This window comes from Rhinopithecus bieti, unplaced genomic scaffold (genome assembly GCF_001698545.2).
Source record: "Rhinopithecus bieti isolate Rb0 unplaced genomic scaffold, ASM169854v2 scaffold_1853, whole genome shotgun sequence".
Lineage (NCBI taxonomy): Eukaryota > Metazoa > Chordata > Mammalia > Primates > Cercopithecidae > Rhinopithecus > Rhinopithecus bieti.
In genome coordinates this window covers 294,658-306,265 of record NW_016804151.1, presented here as the reverse complement: position 1 = coordinate 306,265, position 11,608 = coordinate 294,658, and positions in this window count along the sequence as shown.

Below are 11,608 nucleotides of genomic sequence, written 5' to 3'. Positions count from 1 at the left end.
GGTTCAGATTTTGCTATATGGCCTGACTCCCTCCTACCTTCTGAATAGCTTTTCCTGAAAGTTCCCATTATATCTTTCATAACCAGAGGCCAAAGCAATCAATAGCCAAACTTAGCACAAACCTTGAAATAGATTGATGGAGATAAGTTAGTTTCCTTGGAGGAAATGTTCCAGTGGGGTTATTGGGGGCACACTCTTGGCAGTATTGGGGTGCTGGTTGTATAGAATTTGAAGACAGTCTGTAAATTAGGAAAAACCTTAGATTTTGTAGCCAATATGACCTCCCACAAGTTCAGATGCATAGAAGCTGCTCTTTGAAAGGTGTATGAAAACATACATGTTCAACAAAAACAATTAATGGAGCATGTCATGCAGATCTCCTCTTTGCCTACGTTCAGGACTTGTGTATAGTGCTAAACAAAACTGAATATTGTACTTATCTTTCTCTTGATTTTACTACTACAAAAAGCTTAATTTAAAATGTGGTTGATACTGATGTTTCTCTAGACACTGTCACCAAATATATCAAGGAAATTTCTCAAGGGAAAGGAACACAAGATGTGTTTACAGGAGCAGCTAACAGTTGATTTGCAGGTATCCTGAATGGTGGAATGGTTGATGGCAGGCTTGGCTTTGGAAGGTTTTTTATTTTTTAATTTTAAAAAATTAAAATTTTTAAATTTGGGGCTTTGGGGCTAATATTCCAAGGTTTTAAAATCTTTATGTGTCTTTTAGTAGGGTCTTCAGACTAGTATGACTTGTGTTACCAGGCTAACTGCAGAAAGAGGCACCTCTTTAAAGGAGGCCATTTTACTACTAACTATGTCCCTCAATCACCGTCATGCCCTGAACAAAGACTATAACCAATAGGATTTGAATACTGTTGAATTGTCTTTATTATTGCTTGAACTTTAAATTGTTTAATTTAAAGTTCAAGCAATAATTTGATTATTGCTTATTTTGGTTTGTAGAGACTATTTTGGTTTGTAGAGACTCCTGTTAAGTAGTGTACTTTAATTTGTTGTATTTTTCCTCCTGATAACCATTATAATATTCTTCCTAATGTATTGTATCCATTAAGAGTCTTTCTCTCTCTTTTCTTTCCTTTTCTTTTCTTTCTTTTCTTTTCTTTTGACAGGGTCTGGCTCTATTACCTAAGCTGGAGTGCAGGGGTATGATCTCCATTCACTGCAACCTCCACTTCCTGGACCCAAGCTATCCTTTCACCTCAGCCTCCCGAGTAGCTGGGGCTACAGGTGTGCACCACCATGCCCAGCTCATTTTTGTATATTTTGTAGAGAAGGAGTTTTGCCATGTTACCCAGGCTGGTCTTGAACTCCTGGGCTCAAGCAGTCCACCCACCTTGGCCTCGCAAAGTGTTGGAATTACAGGCATAACCCACCATGTCTGGCCCCTTAAGAGTCTTAAATGTTCATATGGAGCCATCCGTTGTACATCAACTGATCTTACTGTAGTTAGAAGAACAAAAATATCCAGATAGCTTAAAGAATAATCCAACAAATCCAACATTGTGAATTGTGTATTTTATACTGATACCAAACAAGTCCATTATGATGGTGAAAAGAATTGGACCTAGGTTATGGTCAATTTCTCAAAATTGAAAGGCTGATAAAAGAGGGGAATTGTTAAATTAAACCTTGGCCTAAAGCTGTCTCTACATGAAGCAAACTATAACCTAATACATGTATATATATCATATATAACCTACCTTGAGACTACATTCTTGTAACCAGCAACTGAGTCTCAACAGTAGCAACTGAGCTTTTGGTCAATCACAGGCTGGAAACTGCTCAGACATGTCCCAATAAGGCAAGCGCTAGGCTGGAACAAATCAGGCTATTTCGGTATGTCACTTCCTTTTTCTATCTATAAATATGGACTGCTCACATTGCCAGGTAAAGTCTTCTGAACCTTTACTGGTTCAGGGTACTGCTCAATCCATGAATCATTTGTTTGCTCAAATAAATTATGCTAAACTTAACTTGTCTAAAGTTTTTATTTTAATAGCATCATACTGTTTGAAATGCTTGTTCCTTGGTGCCATAAAGAAATAACACTTGAACATAAATTTAATTTCCTCAGCAAGGCCACTTCTATACTTTCTGTAGAAAGGGTACGCTCACCAGCAGTTTTGCCATGAGAGTACCCTGAACAAAGGAGACAGGGTCATTTATAACTTGACACATCCACCTTACTGCTGTGTCCGGTTTCCATTGGCTAGAACAGGGCCTCACATTCTGTATTTGTCCCAATTGGCTAACAACTTAGAACTTTTTAAAAGAGGCAAAAGCAGAGGAGAACAAAGGAAGGAGGAAGTAACTTGTAGAATGCTGAGAAAAATAAAAACACCTTCAAATAAGGAAGAGAAACATGCTATGACCTAATGCTCACTTGGACTAGTATAAGCATGCAGGGCAAATATTTAGGCTAAACTGTAAGAGCTAAGAACATAAAGTATGTTGATTTCTTTATTACGGCTAGCAGATATTTAAGAATGTTAGTATAGGTCTTTGAATAAATTTTGCTTTTAAGAGAAGTTACTATTTATTCCTAAGCAGATGGGGAGAAATGTCTTTTAAGAGGAACCTCTACTTTTACAATTCCTCCTCTTCTTATTTCACAATTCTTCTTCAAACTTGTTTAATATGTTTTGACTTAATTGCTTTGTTTGTCCTTTTAAGAGAAGTAATTTTTCTGAATCGGGTGGAGGAGAGTTAGGAGTTAACTCTGTAATCATGGCAGAGACAAGTTTTTGTATAAAACTTCGAAGGTAGGGAATAATATAACAGCGTACAAGAATAAGTACACCAATAACAAGAGCAAATGAGGTGAGAATTGAAGTTAAAATTTCTTTTTATCTACTGAACAAATGTACTATTATTTTAGAAAAAGGGTTATTTATAATTTTTGGCAAGTTTATTGGATAGGGGTGTTAATTCTTGTAGCACTTTTGTTATAATTCTGTCAGAGGCAGTATTTTTAGGAAAAAAGGTATAACATTAAGTTTTAATTGACACAAATGTCTTCTTTTTCTGCTGATATTATATTTAAAGTTATTTTATTTTTCTAGGCCATCTGGCTGGTATGTCCTAATCTGGACATACCAATCTGGGCCTCTGGCCTACCATGCATACACGCATAATAATCGCTTTTATTTAAAGTGCAAATAGAATATTTAATTCATTCCAGTCAGGCATTTGCATCTTGATATTTTTGTCTTGATGGCTAAGGTCTGTCTTATATCTCTCCTTTTTACAATAGACACCTTAGTTTTATTATTAGATGTAGGAGCAACTGGTGTGGGATCTAGAGGCTACTGAAGAAGGGGAAGATGGGGGAATAGTGCATATTTTAAAACTACTTAGGGGGTCTTTTCCATTTATGTCAATCTTCATACCATAGAAGTGACTAAGGGCTGGTCTAGAATTAGTTAAGGTGGAGGTGGTAATAAAGAGGACAGGGTTACATTGATAATGCTGCCAGTTAGACAGGGTAGTCCTTTTGGTGGAATAGATGAGGGGTTTTAGATCTGCACAAACCTTTTTTGTGGAAGTCCAACTTTGCTCCTAAGTGGTTTAAAGGATGTAGTCCTATTTACTACAAGGTTGCCAGGCTGCAGGAGCAGAAAATCGGTGTCTTGGCTGCAGGTGATCACAATGATGAGTGCTAGGGGTAACTGTGTCCATTAGAGGGCCGGGTCATAAATATTTATGTGAAGAGGCTAACTGTCATTGATCTTTTACATCTCCACAAGGTATGGCAGAGCAAGCATTAAAGGCAATGGTCTGAGGTAAGTCAGATTTAGTTACATTAATGACAAAGGAGTTAGTAACAGAATAAGGAAAGGAAAGGAAGCAATATAGAAGGTATATGAAAATTAAGCTTTCTTTAACTTTATCTTAGTAGGGCTTGATCTTAGTACAGTAACTTATGATTCTGAAGAGGTCAATGTTTTCTTGACTCGGGTATGGTGGGTCCATTCTTTCTCAGCTGTGTGGAGAGCAATCTCAGTGGTTAACAGCATAAAATAGGGTTCTTCCCAGGCTGGTTTGAGTGTTTTTCTTTCTATCTTTTGATGAGAACGTGGTTTTCAGGCTGGTGCTGGTGTATTGGAAATTCTAGGAATGGTACTTGTGCTAAAAGACTTTTAGTTCTGAGGGAAGGGAGAGTGGAAGATAAATTAAGTATGTAATTTCTGCTGCATATCCTGGGGCTTGAGGCCTCATGGTGACACCTCCTGCTCCATCCCCACTCAGCACCACCCAGGGGATGCTGTGGCCTTGCCCTCTCTTAAGGTCTTGGCCTTCTTGTGGCCTTCACTGCCCCTGTGCGCTGTGACCTTGGGGATGAGGGGTCTTGTGACTTACCCAGCCACCTTTGGGCCTTTAGAAAGCTAAACACCATTTTATATTTGACAATGTTTTTTGTATGATTTTATGCCAGATAAGTTAAATTTAACTTTTATATTAATGTGCTATTAATGTTAAACTTAATTTTAATAAAATCTTATAGACATTTATCTAATTTTAATGTCTGACTAGAAGGTAAGACTTTTATAGACTCTTTTTAGCTTTTTATAATTTTTGTTAAAGAGCAGGTTAGTGCTTAAGAAAAATCTATTGTGCTTTTATTTTAACGTCCAGTTCACAGAAAAACTGGATGATATCTCTTTAACTTTAGCCATCATGTTTACCCACAGAATTTCCTTTACAATTAACATTTTAAAACTTGCTTAAACTTTTAAAACAAAATATATATTTTTTTAACTTTTTAATGTAGGTAAAAAATCTATATTCTTATGCCTCCTTATAATCCTGTTATTAAAAGTATATTTTATTTTTCATACATACCTTGTACATAAACTGTTTTTAAAATAGTTTTACATTCAGGAGGCCTAATTACTTTTAAATTATACAATATTTCTTGCATAAATTCCTTTCGATAACTTTTCTTACGACTTTTACAGACGATCTTCAACTTGTCTTAACTTTCTGCCTTCCTTTTACACTATTTCTTTTCCTGGTTTCACTTTCTGTGTCTTTCTTTGATTTCTGTCTCTTCTAGTTTCTCTCTTACTTACTCTTTTCCTCTATTTATCTCCCTCCTCTCATTTGGACTCTATTTTCCTCTCTGTCATCCTCTGTTTCCTTTTCCCCTCCCGAGTTCTCCAGCTCCTACCACAGGCAGGTCCAGGCCACAGTATGGGCTCCACCCCTGCGCACGTGCTGTCATCTGTTTCTCCTGTTTTTTTCTTTCTTTTTTTCTTTTTCTTTTTTTTTTTCCCGACTTCCCTTTTACTTTTTTTCTCCCCTTTCTTCCTAGACTTAGTTTCTTGGGCTGGGTGGGTTTTGCACAGCTGCAGTCCTGACCCCGGGCTGTCCCCCATGCTCTCCTCCTGGCGTCAGTCCCTGCCTTCTTTTTCACTTAGAGCCTGGCTGGGGAGAGGGACTTAACTCTTGGTGTGCCTGGCTGTCTGGTGTCACACCTGCTGTTTTTGCTCTCTTTCTCCTTTCCCTTCCCCTAGGGGAGTGAGCAGTGGGAGTGGAGCTTAACCTTTTCTTTCCCTGAGAAGAAGGAAAAGGAGAATGTTGAATATATATGTATATATGTATTTTTTTTTACTACCAGAGGTTTTTGTGAGGTTCAACTCCTCCACCAATGGGGATTTCTCACTTCTTTTTGAGATTGAACTTCTGATCAATGGGGATTTCTTACTTTTTTTTTGAGGTTCAACCTCCTCTCAGTGGGAATTTCTTACNTTTTTTTTTTTTTTTTTTTTTTTTTTTTTTCTTTTTTGTCTGTGTGCAGAGTTTCTTAGTTCACATGATATGTGAGGATCCTTTATTCCAGGTTGCCAGCCAGGTTTTTTTGCTGTTGTTGTTGTTGTTATTTCCTTCCTTCCTTCCTTTCTTTTCTTTTCTTTTCTTTTCTTTTCTTTTCTTTTCTTTTCTTTTCTTTTCTTTTCTGCAGAGATTCTGGTTTTATTCATCACACTGGATGTATCTTGAGTCCTTATCCTTGAGGCCACTGCAATGAGGCAGAAGAGTGTGCTTCTTCATGACAGAGGACTGGAGACCGCCTCTGTAGGAGAATGTATCCCCATACAGGTCACCAAATTATTTGAAATGCTTGTTCTTTGGTGCCGTAAATAAATAGCACTTGAAAATAAATTTAATTTCCTCAGCAAGGCCATTTATATATTTTCTGCAGAAAGGGTACACTTGCCAGCAGTTTTGCCATGAGAGTACACTGAACAAAGGAGACAGGGTCATTTATAACTTGACGTGTCCACCTTACTGCTGTGTCTGACTTCCACTGGTTGGAACAGGACCTCACATTCTGTATTTGTCCCAATTGGCTAGCAACTTAGGACTTTTAAAAAGAGGCAATGGCAGAGGAGAACAAAGGAAGGGGGAAGTAACTTGTGGAATTCTGAGAAAAGTAAAAACACCTTCAAATAAGGAAGAGGAACAGGCTTTGACCTAATGCTTGCTTGGACTGTAGCAGGATGAGCCGCAGACAAAACTCCTCAGGCACTGAGTTAAAGAAGGAAGGGGTTTATTCGGCTGGACGCATTGGCAAGACTCCTATCTCAAGAGCTGAGCTCCTTGAGTGAGCAATTCCTGTCCCTTTTAAGGGCTCACAACTCTAAGGGGGTGTGCGTGAGAGGGTTGTGATCAACTGAGCAAGCAGCGGGTACATGACTGGGGGCTGCATGCATCAGTAATTAGATCAGAACAAAACAGGATAGGGATTTTCACAGTGCTTTTCTATACAACGTCTGTAATTTATAGATAATATAACCAATTAGGTCAGGGGTTGATCCTTAACTGCCAGGCCCAGGGTGTGGTGCCAGGCTGTCTGCTTATGGATTTCATTTCTGCCTTTTAGTTTTTACTTTTTCTTTCTTTGGAGGCAGAAATTGGGCATAAGACAATATAAGGGGTGGTCTCCTCCCTCATTCCCCTCCTTTGAGACTCTCAATAGTGGGAGTTCTCACTTTCATTTTACTACCTATGTCTTTTGCAAGACAGATTGANAAAAAAAAAAAAAAAAAAAAGAAACAGAAAAAACAAGAAAGAAAGAGAGAGGGAGAGAAAGAAAGAGAGAGGGAGAGGGAGAGGGAGAGGGAAAGGGAAAGGGAAGATTTTGACTATCTGAGGAGTTTTATTTACATAACAAGGCCACCTTTTGCTAGCCAAGCCCAAACTGACAGAGCAATGGCAGCTGTCCCTGCTGTAGTTGTGTAGCTATGATTCTGCGTCTTGTTTTTTACATGGTGACAGCCTGGGTTTGGTTCCTAAGTCAAGCCCTTTCTAGTTTGATATCTGTGTTACTTTCAAACTATCAGCAGTTTGATCCAGCAAAATATGATAAGAGATTTTAAAAGATTTTTTAAGAGCTCAATGGTTAAGTCAGCTTAACTAAAATCTAATATCTAAGATATGTATACACACACATATATAAGCATATATATATACACACACACACACACACTTTTTTCTCTCCTAGGATCTTGTTTTTTAAGAAAAGGTGTTTTCTTCTCAATCCACTGAATTCTGTTGTGTCCATTTACTTCTGCCTGTCTCTCCTTCCTCTTACTGTAGCAGGACGAGCCACAGACGAAACTCCTCAGACACCGAGTAAAAGAAAGGGGTTTATTCGGCCAGGTGCATTGGCAAGACTCCTGTCTCAAGAGCTGAGCTCCCCGAGTGAGCAATTCCTGTCCCTTTTAAGGGCTCACAACTCTAAGGGGTGCACAAGAGAGGGTCGTGATCAATTGAGCAAGCAGACGGTACGTGACAGGGGCAGCATGCACTGGTAATTAGATTGGAACAAAACAGGATAGAGATTTTCACAGTGCTTTTCTATACAATGTCTGTAATCTATAAATAACAAAACCGATTAGGTCAGGGGTCGATCTTTAACTACCAGGCCCAGGGTGTGGCGCCAGGCTGTCTGCTTATGGATTTCATTTCTGTCTTTTAGTTTTACTTTTCTTTCTTTGGAGGCAGAAATTGGGCATAAGACAATATGAGGGGTGGTCTCCTTCCTTATTCCCCGCTTTGAGACTCTCACTCAATAGTGGGAGTTCTCACTTTCATTTTACTACCCATGACTTCTTGCTTGTAACCGTATGATTCAGTTGATCATGTAAATGGGGTCCGGTATCCCCACGAGCTGTCTTGTGCCCAAGAAGCAGGTCCATAATATTGTCTGATTCTCTCAGGGGGCCATTTATCATTTTTTCAATTTCCTATAGCTGTGGTTCTTTTTGCGGGAAGCATAGACAGGGAAGCCCAGGAGTTCACCTGTTTTATGGGCAGTAGGAAGAAAGATGGTTTAATAGTGCCAATAACACAACTACCTGCCCACTGGTCAGGTAATTTGGCTTAAGCTCTATGCCCACATATCCAGTATAATCCAGTGGGGGCTGTCCAGTCCTGGTGGGACTCCAGGTGGGTCCACACGGTTTGCAACTTTGGGAATTTACTAAATGGATTTCTCTCTGTGTGATTTGAACTTCACCAAGTGACTGTTTTTGTGGTACCATTATACAGTTTCTGTCTCAGACAACTAAGTTGTCCTACAGGGCGAGTGAATTCTTTTCCTTTGCTAGTTATGCAATATTGTCCAATAATTGAGGTTTTCAGGGCCCAGAAATTTTCAGGGTGATTCTTTTGAGCCAGGAATTCATCAATAACTGGGTCTGTAGGTACTAATTCTCTGGCTTCTCATGGCCATTGATCTCCTATTATATTCTCTCCACATACATAACATAAAGTGACATTGAGAGACTGGGCTACATGCTCAGCTAATTGCAGAAACAAATTTCTTGTTTTTCCTGGAATTTCTGGTACTGGCACATTTAGTTCATCATAGAAAGTTTGAAACACTGGCTCAGGAGAGTGTTTGTAAACTTCTTCTGGAACCAAGATATTTACTCGAGGATCCAGTCCAGCCCCATAGATTCTTAAGATCACATGCTCCTCTTTTTTCTAGTGAGGATCAAGGGGATTTGTTATTACTAGATCTAAAGGGCTACATTGTCCCTTAGTACAGGAAGGGTCATTTTTTCCTTTCTGAAGGTGGACTGGATCCTTTTCATTTTTTTTTTATCCAAGTGGCCTAAATGACAGAAGACCAGTATTTATATTTATTTCCACACAGTCCTAATTTATGATAGATGTACTTATTTTGTGCTATATAGCCTCTTTTCTAATTAAGAGAACCACACCTTTTTTCTAACTTATTACTATTAATGACAGCACAGGCATCAAATTTTAAGGTGACTTGTTTGGCCACCCCTTTTTCTTCTGTTTTGGCTAACACTTTACTCATATCATTTCTGAGCCCCACCAGTCCTCAGTCCTTAATCTTATTTTAAAAACTGTGGTCACAGGAGGCTCAGATGGGTCTTGACACACATCAGGTTGGTCATTTCCTGGGCAACATAGCTTGAATAGAGTAGCATTACACAAAAAAGTTCTTTTTAGAGTTCCAGTACACTTATAATAATCGTAAAATAATAGGACCGTAGCAACCTTTTGTCCTACGTCAGTGACTTGATGTGTACACTGGGAACAGTCCTCAGTCTGAGGAAGGTCAGTTGAAGTCCTTACTGTAAAAGTCCAAATTTTAAGGAAAATGAGTCCTGTGCTGAGTTTTCTCATGCTTCAGCCATGTGTGGACCAGTCAGCTGCTGGGTGTGACTGGAGCAGGGCTTGTCGTCTTCTTCAGAGTCACTTTGCAGGGCTTGGCAAAGCTGCTCCCATCCACATACTGCTCATGGTCTACTGATGTTTAAGATGGTCTCAGAGGTTGGGCCTGCTAGAAAAAACTGAGTCCAACACCTCTACACAGTTATGTTCAACTGGGCTCTCTGATACCAAGAGCAAGGTGGTGGGGTTTAGGGTGCTGCAAACTTCAATGGTTATGTGGGGATTTTCACATAGCAAGCTTTGATACTGAGTTAATCTAGCATTTGTTAACCAATGATGTCATTTGGTATTCATTAAAGTTACCACAGCATGGGGGGGCCTTTATATTCAGGTTTTGCCTAAGGGTTAGTTTATCTGCTTCTTGTGTTAACAGGGCCATTGCTGCTAGGGCCCTTAGACCTGGGAGCCAGCCTTTGGAAACCCTGTCCAGTTGTTTTGAGAGATAGGCCACTGGCCTTGGCCAGGGCCCCACAGTCTGGGTTAAAACTCCAACTGCCATTTTTTGTCTTTCTGACACATATGGCGTAAAGGGTTTTGTCAGGTCAGGTAGCCTCAGGGCTGGGGCTGACATGAGTTTTTCTTTTAACTCATGAAAAACTCATTGCTGTTGGTTGTAATAGATGTAGTTTATCTAATCTACATTTTATTAACTGTCACCTACCAAAATATTGACTCAAATCCTGCAGCTATTTGATTTCAAGCTTTAAATTGATCTGGTATTCCTCGTCGGACTCCAATTGCGTCTAAATAGACAGGAGAATCAAAAGACGTATAAGGGGCTTCTCTTGCTTTACGATATTTTATTTTATTTTTTTCCTTCTGGTTGATGAAATGCCAGGGTGAAAGGGATAGCCAATTGAACTAAAGTACAAGTGCCACTCCAGCTTTTTGGCACATTGCCCGGTAAAGGTCCACCACAATACCACTACACATCTGCTTGGGGATGAACAAGGGCTGATTGATTGATAAGCTCTTGAAAATTCTTAAACTTACTGCGTCCTTTCAGGTCTCCAAGGAATGCTAAGTTTCCTCCCTGTCGTGAGAGACATGAAGTGAACTTAGTGTTGGGAGACAGAAGCTGGATGGCCCTTGGGGGCTGACCTGTAGGGTGCCAGAATTTGGTTTATAGCAGAGAGAACTTGGCATGACTTATTACTCCAGGCTGTAGAATCCTGGAAAAGAGATACCATTGCAGCCCACACCTGGTCGACTGGAGGACCACCTTAGTGGAAAGGGGACAATCTGGGCCTCTGGCCTGCCATGTGCACAAGCATAACATTTGCTTTTGTTTATCATGCAGATGGAATATTTGATCTATTTTAACCAGGCATTTGCATCTTGGTATCCTGTCTTAATTGCTAAAGTTTGTTTTAAGTCTTTAACTTCTATGATCCTCTAGTAAAATGAATGTATGGTTTTAGGAAATTACAAAAACTGTTTGGGACAGTCCATCCTTGCTCTTTAGTGGTCCACAGAATGTTGGACCAACTATAGTATGAAAGCTCCACATCGGGGGGCAAGACTCCTGATTGTCGCTGGGGTCTTTATCAAAATCTCCCCAGATTAAATGGTCCTAGTTTACTAATGCCCAGTCTGAGGAGAGTCAGGAGAGACAGAAATACTTTTCTGAAGTAGAAAGTTGTATTTGACTTGGCAAGTTCCCACAGGTTATAACAAGGCAAGCATTAAATGTAATAGTTTGAGTCGATATTGACTTGGTTATGTTAATAACTCTGTCAGCAACAGAACGAGGAAAGAAGAAAGAGTAATAGATTAGATGAAAAGAGTTAAATTTTCTTAGCTTTAGTTTGGTAGGGTTTTCCCCTGGGTCTATGGATCACGACTCTGGAGGGGTGATGTTTTCT